General features: G+C 36.0%; 1 protein-coding gene across 1 annotated transcript in view; it reads right to left on the reverse strand.

The window, feature by feature from the left end:
- Positions 1-16,320, reverse strand: part of LOC107594492 (protein kinase C and casein kinase II substrate protein 3-like) — a 59,200-nt gene extending 42,880 nt beyond the window's left edge. Inside the window, exons 1-2 of the mRNA XM_016284560.1 lie at positions 15,936-16,320; positions 9,434-9,499 (exon numbers count right to left, since the gene is read on the reverse strand). The gene's annotated coding sequence lies outside the window, so the exon portion shown is untranslated. The remainder of the gene's footprint in view (positions 1-9,433; positions 9,500-15,935) is intronic.
- Positions 16,321-17,724: the final 1,404 nt, after the last annotated feature.

A 17,724-nucleotide genomic window follows, 5' to 3' on the forward strand; every position in this document is an offset into this window, starting at 1 on the left:
CTTAAAAATTAATGTCACCATGTTTTGTACATTCCACTTGCGCCTGTGTCTTTTGCAGCTTCTCATACATAACGTGGTGTAGTCATGAGGTGCTAGTTCAAATTTAAAAAATGCTTCTACAAACAAAGTTTCATCTGCAGATATGGTCTTGTTTAGGGATCTGTGCCTTTGTGCATACGGACATCTGACTGCGAAGTAGTGATTGTGTTTTTCAGCAATAGTGTGCACCCTTAATTTACAGAGAAAAGAAGGTCAGGGAAAAATCTGTAGATGGAAAAATCTCCATAATTTTATTTGTATTTTTTTTCTTTCTACTTTGCACTTTTTGTTAGAAAATGTTTATTTACTATTTATTCAAGTTTTTTAAGGCATCTAATATTTTGATACTTAATTTCCATGATCTAAATATTCTTAAGAATTAAAAGTTTGCTGTCATTTGGAAGTGTGTGGGCCTTCTTGCATTATTATGTGGTTACATTATGATTTTATATTCAGGTGGCATAAAATGGTCTTTAAAATTACAATAATAACACTTATCGCTATTATTTCTGGGGTAATATATCGCACAACAAAAAGTTGTTATCGTGACAGGCCTACATTTGAGAGCTGTAGGAGGGCAAATTTTTCAGTGAACTGACAGGAAACACATCAACTGTTTTTTTTATGTTCTGCCTACAAGATGACTGACTGGCCAAATTATCATGTGTCTCCATTATGTGTCTTTCATGCATGGTGACATATTTGAAAAACAATTCAATGTGAGCTAACAATAGTACTAAGATTAATTAAATTTTAGTTTCAGTTCCAATTTTATTAAAAAGATCATTGTGCCGCATGCCATTGCTTTCATTTATAGCGGTGCACTTTCGCCTGTCCTTAACTCTTTCCCTGCCATTGACGAGTTTTTACGGCTTTTCACTGTTATACACTCGGGGGCGCTATTACACATCTTCTAAACGAGTACAAAACCTCCCGAACAAAAACACACGTGAACAGGACAGAGAAACGTAAACAGATGCATATGAAAAATAATGCGATCATCAGCAATAGACAGCATAAATGAAAACGGCATAATGTTACAGAGTAAAATGTTGATCCAGGAAGTGGTGTATGTCTGTGCAAGCTTTGGAGGTGTTGATGGAAGCAATTTACTGGATTTATGCTTTGATAATCGTACTGAATATTATCCAGATGTAGTTTTTGATAAAAATTTGATTTTCTCACCTTTTTGCTCAAAATTATGCATTTTTCTGAAACCTACCTATATTCAAGTGTTGATAAAAAAAAAAAGAGAATGCTTAATACTAGAATAAAACAGATTTTTTTTTTTTTAAAGTAGAGGCTCTGAAATTTATTTTGGTGTATTGCATATAGGGTTGCAAGGGGGTGGAAAACTTCCATGAAATTTCCAGAAATTTTCCATGGGAACTTCGGAAATATTCCAAGTTTGAAACTTACCAGGAATTTATGGGAATTAATTGAAAATTTGGGGAAATTTATAAAACTATCATATACAGGTACCTCTCAAATTAGAATGTTGTGGAAAAGTTCATTTATTTCAGTAATTCAACTCAAATTGTGAAACTCGTGTATTAAATAAATTCAATGCACACAGACTGAAGTAGTTTAAGTCTTTGGTTCTTTTAATGGTGATGATTTTGGCTCACATTTAACAAAAACCCACCAATTCACTATCTCAACCAATTAGAATATGGTGACATGCCAATCAGCTAATCAACTCAAAACACCTGCAAAGGTTTCCTGAGCCTTCAAAATGGTCTCTCAGTTTGGTTCACTAGGCTACACAATCATGGGGAAGACTGCTGATCTGACAGTTGTCCAGAAGACAATCATTGACACCCTTCACAAGGAGGGTAAGCCACAAACATTCATTGCCAAAGAAGCTGGCTGTTCACAGAGTGCTGTATCCAAGCATGTTAACAGAAAGTTGTGTGGAAGGAAAAAGTGTGGAAGAAAAAGATGCACAACCAACCGAGAGAACTGCAGCCTTATGAGGATTGTCAAGCAAAATCGATTCAAGAATTTGAGTGAACTTCACAAGGAATGGACTGAGGCTAGTGTCAAGGCATCAAGCGCCACCACACACAGACGTGTCAAGGAATTTGGCTACAGTTGTCGTATTCCTCTTGTTAAACCACTCCTGAACCACAGGCAACGTCAGAGGGGCTAAGGAGAAGAAGAACTGGACTGTTGCCCAGTGGTCCAAAGTCCTCTTTTCAGATGAGAGCAAGTTTTGTATTTCATTAGGAAACCAAGGTCCTAGAGGAAGGGTGGAGAAGCTCATAGCCCAAATTGCTTGAAGTCCAGTGTTAAGTTTCCACAGTCTGTGATGATTTGGGGTGCAATGTCATCTGCTGGTGTTGGTCCATTGTGTTTTTTGAAAACCAACGTCACTGCACCCGTTTACCAAGAAATTTTGGAGCACTTCATGCTTCCTTCTGCTGACCAGCTTTTTGAAGATTCTGATTTCATTTTCCAGCAGGATTTGGCACCTGCCCACACTGCCAAAAGCACCGAAAGTTGGTTAAATGACCATGGTGTTGGTGTGCTTGACTGGCCAGCAAACTCACCAGACCTGAGCCTGTCAAGAGTATTGTCAAGAGGAAAATGAGAAACAAGAGACCAAAAAATGCAGATGAGCTGAAGGCCACTGTCAAAGAAACCTGGGCTTCCATACCACCTCAGCAGTGCCACAAACTGATCACTGAATCACAGGTAATAAAATAAAAAATAAAAAAATTAACAGCACAACTGTTTCCAAAATTGATTATAATAAGCATATTAGAATGATTTCTGAAGAATCATGTGACACTGAAGACTGGAGTAATGATGTTCAAAATTCAGCTTTGCATCACAGAAAAACATTATATTTTAAAGTATATTAAAACAGAAAACCATTATTTTAAATTGTAATAACATTAATACTGCACAATATTACATAAAGAAATGCAATGTTTAAAACATTAAAATAGTAATGTGTCCAAACCTTTGACCAGTACTGTACTTCTGATTGATAACAGAAAACTGGCTCGCAGAAAGAGCATCACAGCTTGAGCTAGTTTATACCTCATAAATTGTCAATGAAATAGTGCTAACTCGCTTAGATTTTTCATATCTTGATTTTACTGGCTAGCTAGCTACTGTAAAAACACTTTTTGGTATTTACTAGTTAAACTTGAATCCCATAGATCAAATATATTTAGAATATCAAAACTTAGATGAAGTCTTTGGGCTCAAATGCAGCAAGTGTGGCTTCAGAGAAAATGCAGGGGAATCCTCCTCTTACTGTGCGGTCACACCGCCGCCGTTGAGGGCGTCAAAAATCACTCTGGCCGCCCTGCCAACAACGCTGTAGAAAGATATGTGGACGCTCTGATGTAGATCGAATGCTTATCTTGTATTTAAAGGGGACGCAAAGCAAACACACTTGTTGATCTTGTGCAGACTGACCACAAGCAGGGTAACATTATAAGTTAACCTCATTAAATATTGTTGTGGACGAAGTATTAAGATCCTTTACCTCATAATGTATAAAGCACTAATACCACACTGTAAAAATACTCTGATACAAGTAAAAGTCCTGCATTGAAAATGTTACTTAAGTATAATCAGGTATAAACATTACTTAATGTAAGTATAGATTATTGGGAAACCCGCCACAGCAATAATCAACTTCTCCTCCATTTTGCTTGGGAACTAATGTGGTCGGAACCAAAGTTTACAGGACTGCGTTCTCTGGAATCCTCTCAAGCGGTGGACTTCTACGTTGCGATTGGTTGCCGCCAGATGCCGCCAAACCGCGTCATTACCATAAAGTTGACCTGATTTCAACTCTCCTCGACGCCCTCAACGTCCAAGTCGCGCCGCGCCGCTGCTCGACGCCGGCCCACATTGAAAATGAATGACTTCCGGCCACTTTGACGCTCTCGACGGCGGCGGTGTGAACGCACACTTAGGTGACTAGAAGGGATTGTGTGTGGGGGAGGGCATTTTTAGACTTCTGTTTTATTATTATCTCACCTAAATGTTTGTTCCAGTCTATGGTTTGTTCAGTCAGTGTATTTGTTTTTACAATGGTATAGCCTAATTTAGTTGCACAGTATATTACACGCAGCACAAGGAAGTTTAAAAAAATTTTTGTAATATTCGTGTAATTTACATGAATACTTACCAAGATGGACCTTTTGATATTTTGTGTGCAGGATTTAAGAAATGATCCGTTCATGTTATGGAGGAAAGCATAGTGCATGTAGGGGGTGTGGCCTCAATAGCCCTGCAGTAAGCAGTGTGCTGTGTGTGCATGTGATTGAGCAATGTGTAGAGTAGAAATTCAACGGAAATTGCATTAAATCAGGTTGTTTTAACCAAGATTATGCTGCAAGATTTTTTCTCAACTACATTTAAGTCCCAGTTCCTGCAATTTTGCAAATTTCCAGTTTATTCCCATTAATTCCCATATATTCCCATGGAAAGTGTCCAATCTTGAAAATTCCCGGAATTTTGCAACCCTAATTGCATATTCAAATATCCATACAGCAAAATATACTGGAGGCCATCAAATTTTAGTGAAAATCATCAAAATCGCTGGTGGTGGCTGGCAACTTTTTTTTTTAAATGCTGGCGGGGAAAGAGTTAAAAGCTTAATGCCCAAATCAGACAAATCATGTAATGTGACTGTCGTAAAAGGTAGTTTACTGCAGGACATACTTTATTTTTTTAAATAGTTATTAAAAGTGCATTAACTGTGAAAGTGCCTGTTCCTCAGGTGTGTTTTTTGTGCGCACTCCGACACAGAGCTAAACACAAACAAGCAAAGTATACTTGGGGTTTGAGCAAAGACTATAGAATACCCAAGACGTGTCACTCATATGGTTTTGAATGGGGAAAAATGCAATACTCAATATGGCTGCTCTATTGACGGAAGCCCCGCCATCTGAATAAAAGATCCAACTGCTTATTGGTAAAGTAATTGCGTCGCTGCAGCTGCCGTTAGAAGTTCCACTTGCTATAGAAACCGCGTTCTGAGACGCGCACTTAGGACTGCGCATTTGAACAAAAGAACGCCATTTCAGCAAAATAAAAATTTGAGAATTTGATGTTTCCCCATTCAAAGAGATAGGAGCTGCACTTGCATGCCCAAGAGGCATTTCAAAGATGGCTTTCAGGCGCGCACATAAATGGTCAAATATACACAAAAAAATGTGTCTTGGCGAGGATTTACGTAAAGACAGTCAGTGATGTCTTAAATGAACAAACAATTGGGAAAGTAATAGTATGCGTGTCAGTAGGGATGTAACGATTAACTGCGAGCCGGTTGAAAATCGATTCAAATATGTGACTATTCAAATCGGTTGAGATGCTAAACAAATCGCGATTCATTTAGGTGTAGGAGTTAGGGATGTAACGATTCAATCAACTCACGATTCGATTCACAATTTTGATTTCACGATTCGGTTATTATAATTTTTTTTAACAAAATGAGATTTAAAACAAATTATAAATTAAATGTGTCCTTTTATTATTGCTTGGACAAAATGCTGCACATTTCTTTGTGAAATTGATATATAATACTATACTAATATAGTACTTGCATATTACTGCTCTTTTGTTGGTTTTGATTGCTTCTATTGTCCTCATTTGTAAGTCGTTTTGGATAAAAGCGTCTGCTAAAATTACAATTTAAATATAATGTAAATATAAATAACAAAATTAAATTGAAATTTAAAAACAAGCCCCAAATCAAATAAATAAGTAACAAATAAATCTCTTCATATAAACAAACAAATGCTTTGGCTGTGTTTCCATTTAAAATTAGAGGCAACCAAATTACATTACATTACATTAAATTATACAATCTAATTTAGATTAAAAACTGCTCAAGTTGCATGTATGCAGCATTTTTGTTTGGATCATGATTAAAATGCAGTGGTTGCCTCTAATTTTAAATGGAAAGAGCACAGACAAAGCCTTAGTTTGTTTATATGAAGATATTTATTTTATTTGTGTTACTTATTTGATTTGGGGCTTGTTTTAAAATTTTGTTTTGTTATTTACATTACATTTAAATTTTGTCATTTAGCAGACGCTTTTATCCAAAGCGACTAACAAATGAGGATAATAGAAGCAATCAAAACCAACAAAAGAGCAGTAATATGCAAGTGCTATATTAGTATATTTTTATAGTGTTATATTTCAATTTCACAGAGAAATGTGCAGCATTTTGTCCAAGCAATAATAAAAGGACACATTTAATTTATAATTTGTCTTAAATCTCATTTTGTTAAAAAAAAATAATAAAAAAATAAAAAAAGAGAATGATAATCGCGAATCGAATCGAATCGTGAAATCAAAATCGTGAATCGAATCGTTACATCCCTATGTGTCAGTATATTAGATCCATGCATTCGGTTTCAAAGAGTCAGCAGCCTAATAAACCTACTGCTGTCTGTGTCATTAATGTTAATCAAACAACAAAAGAGAGAAAATCACTCACTGCTCTTGACTGGATCACTTTATAACTTTAATAAGAATCAATGTATATTTAATTCATACAGTGATGCAGTGTTTTAAAGATTAATTTTTGTTTTAAAGTTTTTAAAGACACTTTTGACAACTGATTGTTTAGTTTTTTTTGTTTTTTTTTAATTGTGCAAATAGATTCATAGTAGTCATAGGCTTGTTCCAGTCTGGATATTCTCAATAGTATATCTCAAAAATGAGAAGATCGCGATTCAGATCGTGGATCATGATTGTGTTTTATAAAATCATTATGATATTTTGGGAAGATCGCCTACCCTTAACATGCACTGATCTACATTTTTAATGCTTGATTCCAATTGCCGATTTTTTACAAGCAAACGACATTTTGAAAAATGATTACAATTCAGTTTGTGCGCAAGTCCACAACAGAGATTGGATGAAATACAACTGCATCTCTAGTAAAGAGGTTGCATGCTGAATTCATCAAATCAATTACTTGACACTGCAAATACGCAAATAAGAACATTAACCCGGGGTTTAGGAATGTACAGTGTGAAAAATCAGTGTATGAATTAGGCATGGGCTGGTATAAGATTTTGACAGTATGATAACCTTAAGGAAAAAAATATCACGGTATCGTCGTTACAGCTCTAAAATGTGTTACTTTTAAATGACTGGGTAAAAAAAAAAAAAACTTTTCAGCTGAGCACAATATATTTTGTTTTTGAGCAACATACAGAATATTAGGAACAGTAGAATTTGTTTATTTTTTCTTTGATTTGTTTCCTAAAAAGAAAAAAAATTGTTTTCCTACCATTTAAGTCAATGGCAACCACCAACTGTTTGATTACCAGCAATCTTCAAAATATTTTCTTTATGTTCAACATGAGAAAGCAACTCATACAGGTTTGGAACGACATGAGGGTGAGTAAATGACAGAATTTAAATTTTTGGGTGAACTATCCCTTTAAGTTCAGCCATCCTACACACACACGTGACTGACCGCTAGCTCACACCAACACGAGGAGGAGGGTCTCTCTACACTGCACTCAACCTGAGGGATTACTACACTTTCAGTCTTTTTTGAGGAGACATTAAAAACGGCACATACCACAGGAACAGTATAACGGAAATTATTAGTGGTTTTGAAACTGTGAAATTTTCAAATCGCGGAATATGAATACCTGGCATTAATTGTGAACCCTGTGTAAATTATGAGCAGTGTGAAACGTGAAACAAGATAACCCAGGATTACCTAGGGTTTAAAATGACCAAGGGTTAACTAAAGCCCTATTCGCACAGGATTAGTATTATCTGGGGACCTTGTGTGATTTTGAAATTACCCCCCCACATCTGAATTTCGTGTGGTGCATTCGCACGGGATAAGCGAAGCCTGTGATTTTACTCGAATTTACCGACTTGTCTCCCGGATGTCAAGGCTTTGAGAGTCCCGTTCTATGGTCCAGATGGAAAAAAAGAAAAAAAAGAAGCTAATATAGTTTTGTGCGCTGTGTCATTTACATTTCACCAGGTTAAAATAATATCTCAAGCTTTATGCTTGATTTGTAACACGTTAACCTCAAAACCTTTTCAGCTTTCTCTTTCTGCAAATTGTATGGTGTAGCGATATGATGACAGCACCCAGAATAATATCAAACACTCCAACGCAGCTCCATTCTTCATGAAAGATGGATAAAAAGGCGGACAGCAAACAAAAACCTTGAAAAATTATATGCGACCCGCCAAATGCTGGCCGAATCACAGAAATGCCGATTCGCACGGGACTAATATTATCACAGGACCTCGGTGTTCGGCGAAATATGGTAGGTCATTTGCGGGTGAATTTTTACTTTACAAATTACAGACATGGCCGATTCACACGGGATTAAGATCACAGACAACCTCCGCAATTATTACAAATGACTGGAGGTCACCAGGTAATACTAATCCCGTGCGAATAGGGCTTAAATCCTAACTTCTGTAAGTGAGTTGCACCAAAGCTTCGAGAGATATGAAATATTGCAAAAACTACTTTTACGTTTTGTTTAGTTTTTTGCTTGACAGTATCCTTCCCCAATCACTTTCATTGTGTGGAAAAAGAGCAACATGAACACTCTGCAAAACATAATTTTTTACATGGGGGAAAAAAGACAATCAAACAGATCTGAATCAAAAGGCAAGTAAAAGTGTTCATTTTGGGGTAAACTACCCCTATAAGGTGACATTGGAAACAAATTTGGCTGCATGTGCCAATGTCCTTTAACAAAAGTTGTGCATGGCAGAACATTTGGAACCGATTAGAGGGGCATTTACTCTAGTTGTTAGATGTGGCTTTGAAAATACAACTTGCGGCATGTGGCATTTGTTTGTATGACTCACACACACACAGGTCTCTCTGATACACACACCTTCGCAAACAGCGTAAATGCATGTCAGCCTCAGTGGTACACAAGAAGAAAACTTTTGACTCGTGGGCCAAGTCAACAAATGAATGACAGATACTGGATAACCTGCCACCACCACAGACCCATGAAAACAATGGCTTCTGTCTGAGCAGAATAAGGCCATGGGAAGAAGGGGTTGAAGCTCTCATAATCCTTGCTGGAAACTCGCAGTCATTAATCTGATTAATGTATACAAGACTGCAAAGCGTCTACAATATTTCAACTCCAAAAATGCCCATTAAACCAGGCATACTTTTTCCAACAAGGGCATTCTTTCCAACAGGATCTGACTTCTTTGCAACTGGCAAACAACATTGTTAGGGGAATACAAACAGCAAGGCCAGATTATTCTCATGAGGGAAATCATGCAACACAAATGACCACTAAAAGAGATGCACAAAAATTCACACACACATATATATATATATGGAAATACAGAGTAACATTTGCAAAACCAGAGAGAAACAAGCTTAAAATTAGGAACTTACCACAAGCAAAGGAGAATGTTAGAAATTAGAGGTGCTTTGCCCAAGAAAACGGCCTCTTCGTTGGCCCTGTGAGAGGAAGATGTTGTTAGGTTTTTGTCAGGTTTTAGTAAGCCAGAGAAGATATACTGTAAGCAACAGAAAGAGTCTCCTGGTCCTCTTACGTTGGCAGTACGGTAAAGAAAGCAGCAGGTTAATATAAACCCAGGCACTCAAATGTGGCACATTCTGAGATGGAGAGTGAAATGCCACACATAGGAGACCTGTAGAAGCAATCATGAGGACACTGGAAACACCTCGACTATGTGCTACTGGCCCCAAACCTGACCTAGCGCAAGTCAACACCTCGCTCAAGGAATGTCCCGGGTTCAATAGAAGTTAAGCTCTATGATTACAACATAAAATATTTCATAAAAAAAAAAAATTGTAATGCACTTACAATAAACAAGTTGAACAACACGTCATTACCAAAAAGAGACTGTTTATGCTGAGGAAAACCCACCCACACATAACCAGATGTTCATCCATCTAGAATAGCAATCCCACCACTCTGGAGGTCAACTTTGGAGGTCAAACTTCATAGCTTAAATAACAAATTTTTTGCACTGAGGGATTAATACAAATGCTTCACCAATAATACTGAAAGCTAACTAAATATTTTTGATGGTGAACATCAACGTCACAAATGCAATCCATAAAATATTCTATTTAGACACTGAGAAATAAATATAAAAAAAATTAAAATCCAACACATTTAGAAACATTGACATTTATATTGTCAACGTCTACACTGAAACAATGGGTATCATATTTAAATGTGAATTCTGCGTGTCTCTGTGTTAATGAATGGCGCAGACGTGCGATTTTGTGTAGTACTCGTACTGAAACGCTCGTGACGCTTCTGGTGATATTAACCTCTGCCGTCTCACTAATGAGGACATAAATACATGAACAACATCTCCAGAACTGCTCTGAGAGTCACTTCATCAGCATTTGACCGTTTCATTTCAGTAAAACTATCATCATGTCATACACACACAGAAATGTAACGGTATTCACGGCAACCCGTCAAAATAAAAGTTTGGTTTAACTTGAGGGCATTGTGGCAGAAATATATTACTGTTGTTGAGTAGAATGTACGTAACAGACTGCTACTACTAAAATTATTAAAACCTTATTTTTAAGGAATAAGCATTCAATATTTCTTCAATGTTTTAATTGTAATATTAAATGACCTTTATTTTCCCAAAAAATTAATTTGTTTAATTTTCAAAGATTGTTTTATTTTAAAAGATAGATTAAATTAATGTTTTATGCCTTAAAACAAAATGTAAATACACAACACAGAATTTCGGAGCAAAAAAAAAATTGTAAGAATAAATTAAACATGTTTTATGCTTTCAAATTAGACACGCTAAAACAGAATTTGGTTACAATAAAACAAGGTTGGACAAATAAAACATTTCATAGGGCCCTAAACGTAATATTTGTTAAACTTTTAATAAATTGATGTTAAATTGTTTAAGTTTCATGATTTTAATTAATTAGACATGCTTTTTGATTAATAAAATGTAACTTAACCATTAAAAAGGAGTCTAGGAGAAAAAAAAAAAACGGAATCTAATGTTTTATGCCTTAAAACAAAATGTAAATACACAACACAGAATTTCGGAGCAAAAAAAAAATTGTAAGAATAAATTAAACATGTTTTATGCTTTCAAATTAGACACGCTAAAACAGAATTTGGTTACAATAAAACAAGGTTGGACAAATAAAACATTTCATAGGGCCCTAAACGTAATATTTGTTAAACTTTTAATAAATTGATGTTAAATTGTTTAAGTTTCATGATTTTAATTAATTAGACATTAATTAACCATTTTAACCATTAAAAAGGAGTCTAGGAGAAAGAAAAAAAACGGAATCTAACCCCCCCGTTGCTTGTAGTTAGATTATTTGTTCTTATTTGACAATATAGTTTTTTCCCTAAGCATAGCACATACCAAACCGTACCGAAACCCTAAAACCGTGATGCAAACCAAACCGTGAGTAAGTTGAACCTTTGCACCCCTGATGGAATGGACATCACCCATGACATACGGCACATTCCTGCGTGCTGTCAGGTTCAGACACACTGCTCTAATTAGACCCCGAGCACACGACCGTTCACCACATCAGGCCCTCCCCTGCCTCCAAACACTCCTACACAACTAAACAAGGCTCCACTCGCCCCAGACACCTGGTTTAGTTCTAGTATATTTTCAGTATTCTTCAAAATGTAGCATGAAGTGATTTGACTACAAAGCGGATTTTGAAGCACTAGCAAACATGAAAAGGCCCACTGTTACAGCTCATGGCACATATCCAGGGCAGCAGGACTGAACTGACAGAAGCAGTGGATTATTTTACAGGGAACCATGGCCTAATTTCATAAATGGATGACTGACAAAAGCAGACCGACGGAAGTCAATGCTGTGCCTTAAGCTCATTTCAGAAAGTCTGTGAGAAGACTTAATGTTTATGAAAAAGATCAACAGATGTCAGAAAAATTACTGTCTAATACAGATGAAATCTCAACAGCAGAGGAGCTGGCAGGCCATATAATGTCCATATTCACAATATTTGGCACATTTTCTAAATCATTTAAAGTTAACATTTATAATAAAATGCTTACTAGCCTATGTATTGGCAATACAGTGTTGGGAAATACGACCTACCAGATTGTAACTTCATTTAGAAACTACCAATTTTGAATAGAATTTTCAAAAGTAACAAATATAGTTTTGCATCAATTATTAATTTATAAATGTGACCCTGGACCACAAAACCATATCCATCTATCTTATATTAAGTAGCACATATCTTAAGTAGCACAGGTATGCAGCTTAGTCAACATTTGAAGTGGATCAAAAAAGTTCATCAAAGTTGTCCTAAGACAAGAACGCATTTTGGTTTTAGGTCAACTTCGATGAAAGGTTTTGATCCACTTCAAATGTTGACTACTAAAATTATTATTATTATTCTTTTATGCCAAAAATCATTAGGATATTAAGTAAAGATCATGTTCTATGAAGATATTTTGTAAATTTCCTACTGTAAATATATCAAAACTTAATTTTTGCTTAGTAATATGCATTGCAAAGAACTTCATTTGGACAACTTTAAAGGCGATTTTCTCAAGATTTAGATTTTTTTTGCACCCTCAGATTCCAGATTTTCAAATAGTTGTAGCTCAGCCAAATATTGTCCTATCCTAACAAACCACACATCAACGGGAGGCTTATTTATCCAGCTTTCAGATGATGTATAAATCTCAATTTCTAAAAATGGACCCTTATGACTGGTTTTGTGGTCCAGTGTCAAATTATGGAGGAGTAGCACCACATTACATTTTACAACCTAAAGGACAAATTATTTTACTGACCTTGACTCACAATATTTTAAAGTCCTCTCCATGTAATTATTTTTAAAAAAAAAACAATTTGTGAAATTGTAATTGCATAACATTCCTTCACAAGCATAATGCAAATTATCAGAAAGTCCATTTAGACCAAAATGACACCACCAGTTTGAAAGATCAGCCACATGTGTTAATTTTTCACTTAAAACCCCACATTTTCCTTCTTCCCCACACATCTTCCCAGGAACACTGATCCGTCAAAGAATCCTGAATTGGTCACCAGCTCAATATAGCCCTGCTCTCAAAGGCTCAGTGCACTCTGGGTCCTTGTGTAGGCATGAAGAAAACAAAGGCAGTTTTGTTCTCCACCCAGCGTCCTCCAGCACTATGCACAACAACAGAGATAGTTTCCTACGTTTGCCCCAGTGAGTTTAGTCTAAGCTCAGTGAGCATCCATGAAAGGTCTCCATGATTGAATATAGCAATAAAATACAATACAAAAATACCTAGGCATAAGACTTCATGGGAAGTTCACAACAAAGCCAGCTGAATCGGATCGCCTGAGCTCTCACGGATCTGCAATTTAACTCTCTTCGCTTAAAAGTGCAGAACCCCAATTACTAAAGAGCATGAAGCCCTTGGCCCGGCATTCACAATAACTCAGTCTAATCTCTGATTTAACTTTTACATTTTGTGTCCAAAGCAACTTAAAGTGATTTTAGAGTTATACAATGATCATGCTTCACTGAACCCACAATATTTGCTCTAGCAGTCTAATCATTAGGCCCTCCTCCATCTGAGATACAATATGATACATTTTGCTGCAAAAGGAGATGTACCTGAATGTTAAATTGCAAAAACACTATTTTATGCAGGTAGGAAAACAGGATTACATTATATTCTTATATAGGCCATTCCCATTCATCTGCAATCTAGAGCAAGAAGAAAACAAATGATTTCTCCTGAACCTTGATCCTGTTTGACACTGCCAGCACAAACAGTGGTGCAAAGTTTTATATCAATAAAAGGTTATACATTTAGAATATAATCGCATTTGTGTGTTTCTTAAACTTTTGAAGTCCCATGGGTTGATTTTTGCTAAAACTAACAGATTTTAATTATTTATATATATATATATATATACACATAAAATATTATTATTATATGAAGGTCACACAGGAAATTTTTACCATGTCTTCATTAATTTAGCAACTTTTCAATGTATAATTTAACCTTGCTCCAGACCCATATATCAACATATACTACTAAATTTAAAACTGTAATGATCTAAACAATTAGTGAAACAAATCATTTCAGTATTTATGAAAATGACTTGTATCAACTGAATTTTGCCCCATAATAGCATCATTTCCAAAACAACCAACACTTTTGCCCTGGTAATGTACTTCTACTAGTGCAAATACTATGATACTAATGATACTAATAATGGTATTTTAGTACTAATGTAATTTTATATCAAGATGCATTGACTGTGAAGAGCATGCTCGAGATTAAATATGACTAGGCCTGTCGAAATAATCAATATATCGACTTATCGCGCAATATATGTACATGACCTCAATCATTTTTGGTGACGCAATATATCGCCCATTATATTTACTTTAAATATAATTAAATTACTTTTTTTTTTTTTTTAATATATCAAAATTTATGTCACCATGTTTTGTACATTTCACTTGCACCTGTGTCTTTTGCAGCTTCTCGTACATGACGTGGTGTAGTCATGAGGTGCTAGTTCAAATTGAAAAAAAATGCTTCTACAAAAAAAAGTTTCATCTGAAGATATGACCTTGTGCCTTTGTGCATACAGACATCTGACTGCTAAGCAGTGATTGTGTTTTTCAGCAATAGTGTGCACCCTTAATTTACAGAGAAAAGAAGGTCAGGGGAAAATCTGTAGATGGAAAAATCTCCATACAAGTTCTTTGTGCATTTTTCTTTTTTTGTACTTGTTACTTTGCACTTTTTGTTAGAAAATGTTTATTTATTCAGGTTTTTTAAGGTATCTAATATTGTGAGACTTAATTTCCATGATCTAAATATTCTTACAAATTAAAAGTTTGCTGTCATTTGGAAGTGTGTGGGCCTTCTTGCATTATTATGCTGTTACATTACGATTATATACTCAGTGGCATAAAATGGTCTTTAAAATGCCAATAATATCGCTTATCGCTATTATTTCTGGGGCAATATAATCGCACAACAAAAAGTTGTTATCGTGACAGGTAATCAAACAGTTGGTGGTTGCCATTGACTTCCATAGTAGGAAAAAAAATACGATGGAAGTCAATGGCAACCACCAACTCTTAGATTTAAAAAAAAAAAAAAGAAAACAACATTTTTTTATATTATTTAACTGCGTAAAATGCTATCCCAAAAAAAGATCACACAATATTACTGGATACAATACATAAATTAAAATGTGGTGGAAATGACACAGTGGGGAAAATTACTTTTACTAAATAAATAAATCTCCAGTGTATGTCCGCGGTTGTGGACTAACTTAAGTGAGTTTTACGAGTTTATTTAGCAAAAATCAACAGGCCCAATGCATACAGGTAATATCAGCAGTCTGCAGACATTAAAGGTAAGCTGGTAATCAAACAGTTGGAGGTTGCCATTGACTTCCATAGTAGGAAAACAAAATACTATGGAAGTCAATGGCAACCACCAACTGTTTGATTACCAGCAATCTTCAAAATATCTTCTTTTGTGTTCAGTATAAGAAAGCAACTCATACAGGTTTGGAACGACATGAGGGTGAGTAAATGATGACAGAATTTTTATTTTTGGGTGAACTATCCCTTTAACTCCTTTCTTCAAACAGCAAAGGGTGAAGCCTCATCAAATTTCAAGGGATTTGTATGACCGTAGTGTCAAAGGAAACGGGTGTTAACAACAAGCTTATTCCTAAATACGTTACAAAACTTGTTTATTCCCTTTATCGGGTTTTGGCTCTATATTCTACAATGCTCTGGACAAATGAACCCCTTCACACACATAGGCTACTTGAGGCAAAAATGTGTGCACTTCATCACCAGAGAGAGGTACACATAACCGATTCTAATATCGAAATCTACTTACTCGTCGTTTTGCTCTTATTCAGGCGATGTCCCGCGTCGTCGTCAAACTCTCCCGGAGTTCCTCGGTGCGATGTGAAGCGGTTTATCTCCAGCGCATTCGCATGCAGACCGCGTTCAGAGCGAGAAAAGCGCCATGTGAAGAAAAGTTGACACCGCTCAGACACCTTCCCTTTCTGCCATGACAACCGAGCAGCGAAATAATATCTCCCATAAACATTTACCAGCAGGCAGGAGCATGGAGAAACACTTTCAACAGGTTGTTTTTAGAAAGCAGGCCCATCGTCGACTGAAACTCATAGCGATTATTCCAGCAACAGCAGCAGGCCTGTGAGCAGTCTTCGCGGATGAAATTAGATGCTGGGGCTCCGCATTATGCCCATTGATCCAATTACACGGGTTAACCCTTTCAGGTTCAAACAGCTAACGGCGGAATATTGCAGTACTTGTACTTGTAGCATTTTCTGACCTGAGTGAATACTGCTCTCATTACAATGTGAAAATTAAAGTACTAAAGATAAATATGAGGGGTTTACACTGAACTATATAATAACTCTATTATATATCTTATATAATATTATATATCTTATAGTATACTGATATACTATAAACTAAATTCTATACTTGTAATCGAGATATTCTCTATTATAGATCAGTTGGGTGTTACAGGCACTTAGTAATAATAAGAGCAACAGCGCCCTCTGTAGGCCGAGAAGATGATATACTCTCGTTTCAATGTCATTTCTCATCAGAACCATCTTCTCTTCAGCTTCACCTTTTTGATAGAAGCTCAAAGCCAAATGCAAACGTGTAAAGAGACAAACCATAAAGTTTCAAAAGCTATCGAACACAAACGTTTTTTGCCGTGCACAGTCCGTTAAATCCACAGCAGGTCATTTTGTCACACTATATGGGGGTAAGTTGTCACAACCTGCCATTAAACAGCCTATTATTTTTCAGATTAATTTAAATATGAAATCTAATATAAAACACGAAACAGCAAAAATGTAAAAGGTACAAAATTTGTCATATAAAAACATTGTTTATTATTAATAATGAAACACATGACAACCTGACCAGGGGCACGTTCAAGCTCAAACCGTTGTGCACCGTTTTGCTACGGTTTCCGGTTTGAACGACATGTTTCCTGGAAACGGTGTGCAACGGGGTTTGAGATGCGTTTTCTCTTGTTTGGTGGGTGTGTCAAACATGTCAACCCAATCAGCAGCAACATGTATGTAAACCAAGCGGTATTAAAGAGACAGCTCGCGCAATGTAATTAACATCCAAATAAATTCACAAGAGCAAGTATATTGTTTGCACATGTTTATTTACATTAAAGGCAAAATAACTGAAATAATAAGAGCACAATTATAGATCTGGAACTTCTTTAAGTCTGTCTAAAGGCCCGTTCACACCAAGCACGATAACTATAAAGGTAACGATAAAGTTCTAAAAATCGTTCTCAATATTAAAGAATAGCATAGTCACACCACAACTATAACGATAACGATACAGAGGAACGATATCGTTGTGATCACTTTCAAAACGATTTCTTTCCAGCTGATGAACGATAAAACCCTGACAGCCAATCAGAATCCATCCTGCTGTAACGAGCTCAAGAATTTAAAGCGGCAGACTCATGTGCTCTTAGAATAAACAGACAATATCGTTCGCTGGTGTGGATGCTAATATAGTTATCTTTATAGTTATCGTTCTTGGTGTGAACGGGGCTTAAATATCATTTAGTAATTGCAATGTCTTCTGGTCCATATCCTTTCCTTAGGAAGGTG

The sequence above is a fragment of the Sinocyclocheilus grahami genome, unplaced genomic scaffold (genome assembly GCF_001515645.1).
Source record: "Sinocyclocheilus grahami isolate Dianchi unplaced genomic scaffold, SAMN03320097.WGS_v1.1 scaffold184.1, whole genome shotgun sequence".
Taxonomy (NCBI): domain Eukaryota; kingdom Metazoa; phylum Chordata; class Actinopteri; order Cypriniformes; family Cyprinidae; genus Sinocyclocheilus; species Sinocyclocheilus grahami.